Below are 13,750 nucleotides of genomic sequence, written 5' to 3' on the forward strand. Positions count from 1 at the left end.
TTGAATCTACATGTAGATTGGGAAAATCAGATTGACAAAGGTAGCCTGGAAAATGAGTTCATAGTATTTTCAGGACAATTTCTTAGAGCAGTATATTCTAGAATCAACCAGGGAGCAGGCTGTCCTAGAACTGATAATGTGCAATGAGACTGGATTAATCAATAACCTCATGGTGAAGGAGCTTTGAGGTGACAGTGAATCGCATGATAGAATTCCGTGTTCAGTTTGAAATGGAGAAGTGTGGATCCATGACTAGTGTTAGTTAAACCTATAATCATACTTGGAGATATACGAGCCACTCAAACAATTTTGCTGGGGAAAGGCATAACTTTTCCACCAGAGAGCACATTAAAAGCCAAAGTTTTAGTCAATGGTATTGGAGGGGGGTATATACCTGTACCTTTGCACCAGGTGCACTTGGAATGCGGCCTATTGTCTGAGACAATGATGGTAAGGGTTGTTCAGTTACCTGTAGATGGAGTTGATTTACTCCTGGGAAATGATTTAGCCGGAGTGAAGGTTGTAGCTTCTGCAATAATTACAGAAAGCCCAAGTGAGGTTAAAGAGATGGAGCAGTTACAGGAAAAGGTTCCAGGTATTTTGCCTTTGTGTGTGATGACCCTAGCAATGGCTAAGCAAAGTCCATGATCAAAGGTTGAAGTGATACCACAGACAGATATTTGGCTGGCTGAAACTTTCTTTAAAGACTTAGATAATCCAAAAGAGATGTATAACAAATCGTCTCTATTTAAGGCTCAAAAAGCTGATCTAGAGTTAAGTAAGATAACACAATCAGCTCAAAATGAAGATGAGGCTAGGGAAGTTCCAGAATGATGTTATATTAGAAATGGAATTCTAATAAGGAAGTGGAGACCTCCTCACAGACATGCAAATGAGGAGTGGTACCACCCAAATATCATACAGAAATATTACGGATAGCACATGAAATTCCTATGGCAGAACATGTTGGGATACGGAAAACTCAAGCTCGGATAAACCAGTTTTACTGGCCATTTCTTCATAAGGACGTGGTGCAGTTTTGTTAAATGTGCCATTCATGCCAGATGGTAGGAAAACTACAACACGCAATCAAACCCTTAATTCCTATATTAGTTTTTGAGGAACCATTTAGAAAGGTGTTTGTGGACTGTGTGGGATCGTTACCAAAATGAAAGCAGGACACCAGTATATGCTTGCTACAATGGATATGACAACTTGATTTCCAGAGGCCATCCCTTTAAGGACCATTATGGCTAAAGTAGTGGTAGAAAAGTTAACCCAATTTTTTGCTTGATATGGATTACCGGTAGAGATTCAGTTGGATCAATGTTCCAATTTTATGTCTAAAATCTTTCAGAATATAGTGAGTATTTTGGGTATAAAACAGTTATAGACCACAGTATATTATCCACAATCACAGGGAGCCTGAGAGAGGTGCCATCAAACTTCGAAAACCATGATTAAAGCATATTGTCATGAATATCCCCATGATTGGGACAAAGGACTGGATCTACTAGTTTTAGTCCTATGGAATTAATTTACAGACACCCAATAAGAGGCCCTCTGAAATTAATCCAAAAAAAAGTTTTTAGAAGAGAAGGATGAATCCTCTATGTTAGATTATGTGTCCATGTTTCAGGAGCGGCTCACAGGAGCCTGCAGAGTGGCTCAAGAACATCTTAAATTTATCAAGCAAAGATGAAAGAGTGGGCAGATGAGCAAGCTGTGACCCAAACATTACAACCAGGGGAAGAAATATTAGCATTATTGCCATTACAAGGGGAACCTCTGAAAGCACGATTCAGTGATCCATACAATATTATTAAGATGGTTAATAAAGTAAATTATTTGATAAATACACCAGATCATAGGGAAAAGAATCAGCTGTGTCATATCAATATGTTGAAACAATACGGAAGATAGGAAAGAGCAGGTTGTAAGCATAGTGGAGGATGAAAGAGAAAGTGAGAATGAGGTAGGAGACCTAGACAGTTCACAAATTGAACCTCCTACTATCCAGTTAGATAACAATGAAATGTTGCACAGTTAGATACCATATTTTCATACTTATAGGTAGGACAATGAGAGGATCTAGTGAGGTTACATTCAGAATTTAAAGGGATCTGGTAGGGATAAACCAGGGTCTACAACTTTAACCACACATGATGTAGATGTTGGGGAATTTTCTATAAAGCAACATCCTTTTTGGTTAAGTCCAGAGAACCCAGCAGAAGTGACAGCAGAAATTCAGTCTATGTTAGAAAATCACCTAATTGAGCCCAGTCAAAGCAGTTGGTGTTCTCCAGTAGTGTTAGTGCCTAAACCTGATGGGTCAACCAGATTTTGCATAGACGATAGAAAGGTTAATGCAGTAACAAAAACGGATTCCTGCCCAATTCCCATCTAGAAGATTGTATGACAGGTTTGGCAGTGCTGTGTTCCTTACTAAGATAGATTTGTTGAAAATATATTGGCAAGTACCTGTAACATTACGAGCTTAGGAGATATCGGCTTGTGTCTCGCCAAACGGGTTATACCAATGCCAAGTAATGCCATTTGAACTAAAAAAAATCTCCAACCACTTTCCAAAGACTCATGAATCAGGTGATCACTAATGTTCCTAACTCTGGTTTACTTGGATGATGTATTGGTTTATAGCAACACATAGGAAATCCATTTAAAACAACTGGAAGCTTTATTTAAACAATTACAATTGGCAGACCCAGTAATAAACGTGATTTTCAGGGCTGGAAAAATGGAGTTGTCTTATATGCCGGGTTGACTGCGCTGCAAGTTTTAGTTGTTCTGAATATATTACATTATCTCAGCCTTTATGTCAAAATAACAGTGTTCATTGCCAAGATTACATTTACGGCTTAGCAAATTGGATTTACATGTATTTCATGTGTCACTGATATATTTCCCAGCATTCAACTATCCCATAACCCTGTAAACATATAACAGAGTACCTCTTTCTTTCATTGGTTGGCTGCTGTAGTGTTGAGTAGTTCTGCCATCTTCTGGGTTGCTTGGCGTCTCCTCTTGCAATGCCTGCTGTAGGTTGCTTCTGTGATCATTGTGTCTATCTTCAGTTGTTTTGTTCTCATCCCAGTTTAACTAAACTTGAACACGCATTATCTTTCTGTACTGAATACTATTACTTTACCATTTACTGTTGCTCAGTTGACATCCTGATTTTTGTTGTTTGAGTGTTAATTACTCTGGGATATCAATGCTCCTCTAGTTGTGGCCTAGATCGCTACAGCATTAGTGCCATGCCTTCAGCAACCAATGCCCTGCTTCCCTAAACCTCTGTACTTCTTCTTCTCTTTCCTCCCTGTAAGACACTTCTGAAAACCTACCTCTTTGACCAAACTTTTGGTCAGATGCCCAAATAACTCCTTATGTGACGCGATGTCAAATTTTGTTTGACTATGTTCTTGTATGTAATGCCTTAGGATATTTTGTTACAATAAAGGCAAGTTATCGTCATTGTTCATGTGCATGCATCAGTAAAAGCTAGTACAAAGGTACAGTAAATAATCAAAAAAGCTAATGGCATGTTGACCCTTATCTCAAAAGGGTTAGAGTACTAATAGGAAGGTTGGGCTTCAGTTGTACAGTACCTTGGTCAGATTCTGTTCAGCAAATTGTGTTCAATTCTGGACACTACATAGCAGGAAGAATATATTGACCTTGGAGTGGATATAGTGCAGATTCACCAGAATAATACTAGTCTTTTTAAGAGTTAAATTTGGAGCAGGTTGCATAAATTTGTGTTGTATTGTCTTGAATTTAGTCGGTTCAGTGGTGATCTAATTGAGGTGTAGAAAATCATAAAATGACTCAATAGGGTCAAATGGGGTTTTCCAGCAAAAAGGGGCACAATCTTAAAATTAAAGCTAGACCAGTCAGTCGTGAACTCAGGAAACTGTTCTCCACACAGTAGTGGAAGTATGGAATTCTCTCTCATCACACTTCCCAACCCTTGCTCTCCCTTACCCTTAACAAAAAAAGGCTGTGAATATTGGGACTGGGAGTGAGATTGATAGACTTTTATTGGATAAGGATATGAAGCAAAGGTCAGTTAGTGGAGTTGAGGTACAGATCAACTATGATCTAGTTAAATAGTGGAATAGGTTCAAGAGACTGAATGGTCTACTCCTAATATCCACCTTTTTTATTTTTCATTTAAACACTCCATCTCTCAATCATATGTTTACTCTTAACACCCTCTTCTTTGAAGAACTGTCTCAAAAGTTCTTTTTGAGCAATTTTTCACCGTGTGCTTTCTGAATACTTTTGGATCCTTGCTATTAGATTCCGCCTCAAGAACTATCCTAACAGGAAAGGAGAACTAACTGACAATTAAGAGGAATAATTCCACACATGGCTCCATCCCAAAGTGTCATTCAACTAGGCAGGCAAGTATCAGAAACTGATTGCCAGATCTCCATTTGTTCGAGAATCAGTATGCCAATTAGGTGTTGCACTTGTATTGCTGGTGTTTGGATCCTAACTCCAGCCTGTTCTTTCTCCATAGTGGCAATACAAGACCTAAACGCTTTACTCAATCATCTACTATACAATATTAGAACAGGAGCAGCCCATCAAACCTCTTCTGTCATTCATTCAAATCATGGCTAATCAACATCTTAACCTTGTTTGGTTCCTTATCCCTTCTTGGTTCTATATCCCTTGATAACTGCCTAATAAAAATCTGTTAATCTCAGTTTTGAAATTTCTTGTTGAACCCCAACAGTTTTTTGAGATTTGCACAATAAGTAGTACCGTAGATTGTGGCATACAAGACAACCCCATTTTTTGGCCCCACAAATCATGTTTTTGCATAAACTTGGCGTATAAGTTAACCCTCCTTTTCAGCCATGACATGCTATACTTGTATTAGTAGTCAGTCTTAAAATTTTTCACTCCATGAATGAATGTTAACTGGGCAGACAATATGGGCTGTGTTGTGGAGATGCACAGGAGTTTAAGACACGCCCACACAGAATAGACTTGCGTGACGAATGACAAAAATGGTGACTGCTTTTATACTTGGGGTATAAGTTGATTCCTGTTTTTGGAGAAATTGTTTGAGGCTTCAAAGGTCGGCTTATACACCGACATCCACGGTACTTTCTGAAGTCACCTGTGAATGACCTAGCTCCAGTTTTGTTTCCTTTTGCTCTGGACTCCTACCAGAGGAGATAGTTTATCTCTATTTAATCAATCAAATCCTTTAATTATTTTAAATATCTAAATTAGATCACCTTTAATCTGTACATGGGAGGGAATACAAGCCTAGTCAATTGCACTGTGCCCCACTAAGGCCAGTACATTCTTCCTGAGGTGCAAATGTAGAACTGAACACAACACTCTAAACGACGTCTATCTAACGCTTTATATAACTGTAACATACTTTCATACCTTTATATTCGAGCCCTCCTGAGACAAAGCCAACATTTCATTAGCTATTGGACACCTCCTGCCAATTTGAGGACATAACCCATCATCCCTACTCTGTCTTCTACTTCCTAACTAATTTCCTACGCAAGTTCAATAAGTTACCTACAATTGCATGTGCTCCCATTTTTGTTAAAAGCCCTGACAGGTTCTGTTCAGAGCCATGCAAGTAAGCATCTGTCTCTATTGACTTTCCACACACACCAGGATGTATACGCCCTTTGGCTGAGTTTCAGCTTGGCAACATTCAAGTGTTAACCCTTTTTATTATGGACTGTGTATGTTACAGTTTTTCTACATTCTTCAATTACCAGCCACCAAAAATAAAGTTTTCTCCAATCACTTTGCTGCAAAACAGTATTGGCATGATGGCTGCAATAATAGGTCATTTATTCATATATAGCACAATGACTGTCAATTAAATTTTTTTTTAAAAAGATTTCATTCACATTGCATTGCTGCAACATTGAAACATTAAATGGAGAACAGCTGCATAATTCTGAGGTACAGAGGGATCTGGGTATTCTGGTACATGAGTCACAAAAAGTTAGTATGCAGGTACAGCAAGTGATTAAGAAGGCTAATGGAATGCTATCCTTTACTATGAGAGAGATTGAACATTAAAGTAAAGATGTTATGCTTCAGTTATACAGGGCATTGGTGAGACTGTGCCTCAAATATTGTGTGCAGCTTTGGCCTCCTTACTTAAGGAAGGATGTAAATGCATTGGAGGAAGTTTACTAGATTGATACCTGGAATGAGTGATGAAAGGTTGGACAGACTAGGCTTGTTTCTACTGGAGTTTAGAAGAGTGAGGGGTGATTTGTTTGAAGTATACAAGATCCTGAACGACCTTGTCAAGGTGGATGTCGAAAGGATGTTTCCTCTTGTGGGTGAGTCCAGAACGAGGGGGGCACTGTTTTAAAATTAGAGGTTGCCCTTTTAGGACAGAGATGAGGAGAAAATTTTTCTCGGATGTTGTGCAACTTGGGAACTCCCTGCCTCAGAAGGTGGTGGAGGTGGGGGTCATTGAATATTTTACATGTACAAGATTGATTCCCTTGCCTAACAAGAATCTAAGGTTAGATAGGAATGTGGAATTTGAAACACAAGAAGATCCACCTTGATCTTATTGAATGGCAGAGCAGGCTCGAGGGGCCAAACAGTCTACTCTTGTTCCTGTTCCTTATGTTCTTTTTCCTAACAGTGTCAGATGTAATTTATTGGTAGCACTCTCACCTCTGAGTCACAAGGTTCCAGGTTCAATTTCCGCTTCAGAAAAATCAAAGCTGACACTCCAGTGCAGTACTGGATGTGTCACATTGTAGGAGGTGCTGACGTTTGGATGAAATGTTGATCTGAATGCCCTGTCTGCCTTCAGGTGGACATGAAATATCCGATGGCACTATTTCGAAAAAAAAGGGGAGTTATCCCTTGTGATCTGACTACTATTTATCCCTCAATCAACACCACAAAAACAGACTATCTGGTTATTCTCACATTGCTGTTTTGGGAAGCTGGCTATGTGTAAATTGGCCACCACATTTACTACATTACAACAGTGACCATATTTCAAAAGTGCTTCATTGGTTGTAAAGCACTGACTGAGTATCTGGTGGTTGTGAAAGGTGCTGTATAAATGAAAGTCTTTCTTGCTAATCAGAGCACCCAAGCTCTAACCAGATATTCGAGGAATACTGAATTTTCCCATCTGCCAGCTATATAAGAAAATTTTTTACAGCTCTAAGAGTGGAAGATGTGCAGTGGAAAAGAGACCATTTTGATTTTATTGTTACTGGCACGTTCCTATAAACAGTATTAATATCACCCCTAATGACAGATATGATGTGCTGCATGCAAATTCAATCAGCTGGGGAGCAAATCATTTCCTTAAATTGAATGCAGCCATTCCAGCAGGTGCAGAAATGGAGATTACCCAACAAGAATGAGGGAATATCTGAAAGATTGCTCACGTTGTCTTATTTTCGTGAATTAAAGCAACTAAGCCTAATTTAGTCCATATGGCAATTTCCTGCCAGATAGAGGCCAGCAGCTGTTCTAAAGCCTGAGTCATGAGCCTAATCCTAATAGGAGATAACCTGACAAATTGCCTTTCTTTCTTTTCTTAACTTATATTTGATTTTTCTCCCCCATCCTCACTGTTGAGGAGCTGTGAGACAAGTGGTCTGCAGGCATAAAGTGTGCAGCTTGTACCATGGCTTTGTTTCTGTGATAATTCTTTACCTGTATCCCTAAAGTATTTGGGTGCTGTCCAAATATTTCAATAGCTTTTAATTATATCATATGGACCATACCCATCAGGAACACTCATGAAAACTGTGACAGTTTATAGCTAAGAGAGAATGCCTAACAGGGATTTGGACAAAAAATCTCTTCATGAGATAGGAATGTTTGAGTGTAGAGAATAAAAATATGTGGAATTTAAATCACAATTTCTGAAACAATTCCCATCTGAGATTACATTTCTCTGTCACTGTAATACATGCCAGCATAGCAGACCCTCGAACATCCTTGTCAATTAGCCAATCCACATGTTAGGCTGGATGTTGACTACAGGCAGGCATTTTTTTTATTCATGCAAGGGATGTGAGTGTCATTGACAGGGCCAGCATTTATTGCCCATTCTTAATCATCCTTGAGAAGGTGGTGGTGAGCTGCCACTATGAATGGCAGCAGTCATGTGATGAAGGTGCTTCCACAGTGCTGTTAGAGAGGGAGTTCCAGGATTTTGACCTAGCAACAGTGATATATTTCCAAGCCAGGAAATTTGCAACTTGCAACTGTGGTATCTTCCCATGTCCTTCAAGGTGGTAGAAGAAGTGGGAGGTGATGTCAAAGAAGTCTTGGTGATTTGCTTCAATGCACCTTCTAAATGATAAACACTGTTTCCATTGTGTGCTGCTGGTAGAGGGAGTGAATGTTCAAGACAATGAATGGGGTGCTAACCAAGTAGGCTGCTTTTTCTGGATAATGTCAAACTCCATGTGTGTTGTTGGAACTGCACTCATTCAGGCAAGTGTACAGTGTACAGTATTAAATCATGCTCCTGACTTGTGCCTTGTACATGGTCAAAAGATTTTGGTGGGTCAAAGGTGAGTCACTTGTAACAGAATACCCAGCCAGTGACTTTCTCTTCTAACCACTTTATTTATGTTTCTGGTTAATGGTGACCCACAGGTTGCTGATGGTGGGTGATTTAATGAAGGTAATGCTTTTGAATGTTGAGGAATTAGAGTCTCTTGTTGGAGATGGTCATTGACACCTGTATGGCATGAATATTACTTGTCAGCTCAAGCCTGAATTTTGCCTGATAGGTCAGTAGGACCTCCAACAGCAGCAACCATATTCTGTTGCAGTAGATATGATTTCAGCCAGTGAAGAGCTCTTTGCGCCCCGTGGTACTTGATAGCATAGCCATCAAACCCGTCCCTCACTTTGATGATTGGAAAAAAAGAGTAGAAAAATTAAACAGGGTCTGAAATCTTAAATAAAAACAGAAAATGGTGCAAGTATTCAGCAGCAATGGCAGCAGCTGTTGCGAGAAATAGAGTTGGTGTTTCAGGCTGTGACCTTTTATTAGAACTGGAAAAGTTAGATATGCAATAGTGCAATAGGTGAAATGGTGAAATAAAAACAAAAGGGAAATCTTCAGGACAGAAGACACTAAATGACAAAGTTGAAGGGAATAGCTAAAGGGAGTGGTGAAGGGACAAATAAAGAAATAAAAAATGTGTTTAGCAGAGGTGTGAATGGCAGAATAATGAACAGCTTCGAAAGCAAAAGAAGCAAAAGAAACAAGGTTAGAACTGAAACCTGTGAAGAGATTAGGACAAAATGGGGTGGCAGGGGGAGCGTGGAGATTACCATCTGAAATTGTTGAACTTGATATTGAGTGTGAAGGCTGTTAAGTACCTATTTGAAAGATGAGATGCTGTTCCTTGATCTTGGGTTGAACTTCAATGGAACACTGCAGTAGGCCAAGGACAGAGATGTCAGTATGAGAACAAGGTGGAAAATTAAAATGGTAGGCCACTGGAATCTTGGGGTCGTACATGTGGTCTAAGCAGAGGTACTCTGCAAAGTGGCCACCCGATCTGCATTTGGTCTCCCCAGTGTAGAGAAAACCGCATTATGTGCAGTGAATACAATGTACTAAGTTGAAAGAAGTACGTGCAAATCGCTGCTTCATATGGAAGGAGTGTTTGGGGCCTTGGATGGTGAGGAGAGAGGAGGGAAAGGGCAGGTATTACATCTATGCTTACATAAAAGGTGCCATAGGAGGAGGATGTGGTGTTGGTGGTGATAGAGGAGGGTGTTGCAGAGCAAACACTCCCTTTGAATTGTTGAAAGGGGAGGTGAACTTGTGTTTAGTGGAGACATCAGGCTGGAGGTGGAGAGAATGCGGAGGATAACCCTTTGAATACAGATGGTAGAGTGGAAGGTGTGAGCAAGGAGAACCTTATAGTGGCTTCAGAGTGAGTGGAAGGGGTCAGAGTAGAAGTGTGGAAAATGGGTCAGACATGGTTGAATTCCCTGTAAACCATGGTGGGGGGCAAGGGTGTAATCCTCGGCTGAGGAAAAAGGAGGACACATCAGTGGCACTGGTATGGAAGATTGCATCATCAGAACAGATAAAAGGGAAAAGCTGGGAGAATGGAGTAGAATCCTCACAATATGCAAGGTGTGAGGAAATGTAGTCAAGATAGCTGCAGGAGTTGGTGCCTTATAATAATATTTGTTGTTAGCCTATCCCCAAAATGGAGACAGAGCAGTCAAAGAAGGGAAGTGATGAGTCGGATATGGACCTTGTGAAGGTGAAATTGGAAGCCAAGTTGATGAAAAATTTTCCAATTCAAGGTGAGAGCAGGAAACTGCACTGCTACAGTAATCAATGTACCAGAGAAAGAGTTGAGGGAGGGGACCCAGATAGGACTGGAGCAAGGAATGTTCCACATACAAACAAAAATATAGGCATAGCAGGGACCTATGTGGGAACCCATAACAATGCCTTTTATTTGGAGAAAGGAAGATGAGTTAAAGAGAAATTGTTCAATGAGAGAACAAGTTCGGCTAGGCAGCATCTGATTGGACCTCCATTCAAAGTAGAAGCGGACAGCCCTCAAACTGTCCTAGTTGAGGGATGGAGGTGTAGAGAGAGAGGTCATCCCTGGTGAAGAGGAGGCAAAGTTAGGTGTAGGAAATTGGAAAATGTTAAAGTGACAGGGGGCACTGAAGTGTCGGATGTAGGTGGGCAGAGACTGGACAAGGAAAGAAAATAGAGTCAATTTAGGAAGAGATCAGTTCAGTGGGGCAGGAACAGACTGAAATGATAGGTCTACCAGGGCAGTCCTTTTTGTAGATTTTGCAAAGGAGGTAGAAGTGGGCTGTTTGGGGTTGGGGGACTGAGAGGTTGGAGGCTGTGGAGGGAAGATCTCCGGAGGAGATGAGGTCAATGACTGTCCTGGAAACAATGGTTTGATGTTCCGTGGTGGGGCATGGTGAGGTTGGTACACAGGCAACAGCAGCACTACCCTTGTCAGCACGTTTGCTAACAGTGTTGGTGCTTTTGTAAGGTTGTATTTTTCTCATGACGAGATCGAGAGGCTTGTATGGTTCAACAAGAACTGTTCATTAATAGCATGTGACTATATACATATAGGATACAGTCATGACTAGGTTCTATCTTCATGCCAACTCTTACCAGACCCACTGTTACTCTTTACTACACCCATGTGATTCTCTACATCATAACGTGGGACTTAGTGTTTCCCCTACCCCACATTAACCCTTACAGTCCTGAAGACTCTAATACTACAGTGTTGGTTGCTTTTGAGATATTTAAAGTATATCAAAATACTACCCTTCACCCCTCCCCCACTGCTGTAATTGAGAGACTTCAATTTCCTGCTGAGCCTGTGAGGCTACTGGTTCGACTGATTTTTCAACTTCAGTTGGTGAAGATAGGGTGTGGGCTGGATAGCAGCAAGGGTCAGGAAACGAAGTCCAATAATCCAGGGCATGATGTGGGATGTGTGTGGAGGAAACTGAGTCACGGTGAGCCCTCTTTGCTCTGGGGGTGATACACACCTGCATATGATCATGCACAGACAGTGCTAATGTTTCACAGCAGAGCCTGGCCACCAATTGTCTGGCAACCCGGTTGCCGTTGGGCCAAGGCCCTGCTCAGTTGATATATGGGGTAGCATGCAACGACCACCCCACATATAAAAAACATCATGTACAGGCATCTTCCACTTGTCAACATCCTCTCAGCATCTACCCTGTCAAGCCCATGGACTCTGTTTTAATCACTAACTCTACTAGTACATACCAAAGCCTCATAATCAGCTACCAAGCAATATGTTTATATTACTAATAAAATTGGTACAATGAATGGGGTTTCATTGTTAAAAGGTAAAGTTCTAAGAGACTGCTGAGACAATGAGAATTTGAATTCAAACAGTGGTGGTAGGTATAACTTCAGTAGTTTTCGGGCATGCAGGCAAAGGCAATGTATGATCAAAAGGCAGCTGCAAGCCTCCAACTGGCTCCACAGTGAAAGGAACCTCATTCTGAATTCATAGGGTGAAAATGCTTTGTCTGGTGTCTGGTTAAGTCTATGGGTTGATGTTGCCTTAATGGAGATTATTTTGGGAATTTGTTAAAAGTTATGATAGTAATTTGTAGCCATGTGCATATATATTTTTAACCTGTGTAAATTAATAAAATGTTACAATTAGTTTAATGTAAAGCCTCGAGAACTGGTGGTCTGATTCCTGAATTTAGAGTCGTATCTCAAACATAACACTTAAAATTTTAGGTTATGACAGTTGTTTAAAGTTTCCCTCTGGGAATTTTAAATAACTCCACTTTACCAATTGCATCAAGCATAACAATGGGGCTTCACTGGAACATTGTAGCAGGCCAAGGAAAGAAATGTGAGCATTAGAGCGAGAAGTGCTTGAGTGTTTTCAGACAGTGCTGACTCTTTTTCTGCTATTAACACATGCTGCTATTTTGCTTTCGGACGGTGCTGACTTTTATGCCATTATTAACACCTGCTTTAGTCTTTAATATTATCATTAGCACTCCTTGTGTTCCATGACATCTTTATCATTTAATCTCTCCTAACTTCCAACCTATCCCTGGCCACCTATTTTGCTCCAGTCATATTAGACTCAAAACGTTAACTCTCTTTCTCCACAGATGCTGCCAGACTTGTTGAATTTTTCCAGCATTTTCTGCTTTCTAAATATGATGGCTTCCACATAAACCACTCCTTCAAGTGTTGAGTTCCAGACCCCCATCGCCCTCTAGATGAAAATATTTCTCCTCAGTTTCCGTCTAATCCTTCTACAGTTACTTTAAATCTCTGCCCCCTGGTTATGACTTGTCTACAAGGGAAATAGATCCTTTCTATCCAACCTATCTAGACCTTTCACTGATGTATACTGCAATAAAAGGGACCCAGTACTGAGCCCTACTGGAAACAGGCTTCCAGTCACAAAAACACACATCAACCATTACCTTTTGTTTCCTGCCACTGAGCCCATTTTGGATCCAGCTTGCTACTTTGACTTGAATTCCATAGATTTTTACTTTTATAATCAGCATGCCATGTAGGACCTTATCAAAAGCCTTCCTACAATCCATGTAGGCTGCATCAAACGTGCTACCCTCATCATCCCACCTTGCTACCTCCTCAAAAAAATTCAGTCAAGTTAATCAGCCTCAACTTTCCCTTTAAATCCATGTCAGGTGGAATCTGTTGACAAAACACGAATCAGCTTCTTAGGCAGATGCTGCCTGAATTGCTATGTCTCCAGCATTTCCTGTTTTAGGAACAAGATTAAGATTGGCTAAACTCATTTCACGTCAGACTCTTACACAGTGCAATAAGAGGGGTTATTCCATCAGTCTGGACTGAATTTTAAACTCTGGTCTCCAAGTGTAATTGGCTGGCTAGTAAACCAGGCAGCAACTTGAAGGGTGAAAGCCTTGTAACAACATAAGGCTATCCACAGAGAGCGATTCTATAGAATATTTTTCCCAACCAGACTTTTGCTTTTCTGCAGCCTTAGTCTCTTTGAATTTTGTGCTCAAGTCTCTAGAACTGGACATGAATGTTCAACCTCCTGATTCAGGTGAGGGTAACTGCCACTGAATCACAGCTGATGATTTATTCTAAATCCCTACCAACATCATTTCACATGTAGCCATTAGGATATGTGATTCTTGTTAGCTCAGCCACTCACTGACCTTT

General features: G+C 40.5%; 1 protein-coding gene across 4 annotated transcripts in view; it reads left to right on the top strand.

Moving 5' to 3' along the window:
- slc35e1 (solute carrier family 35 member E1) overlaps positions 1–13,750 on the top strand; it is a 58,485-nt gene that overhangs the window by 23,103 nt on the left and 21,632 nt on the right. The window lies entirely within an intron of this gene.

Source organism: Carcharodon carcharias, chromosome 14 (assembly GCF_017639515.1).
Source record: "Carcharodon carcharias isolate sCarCar2 chromosome 14, sCarCar2.pri, whole genome shotgun sequence".
In the NCBI taxonomy this organism is placed as follows: domain Eukaryota; kingdom Metazoa; phylum Chordata; class Chondrichthyes; order Lamniformes; family Lamnidae; genus Carcharodon; species Carcharodon carcharias.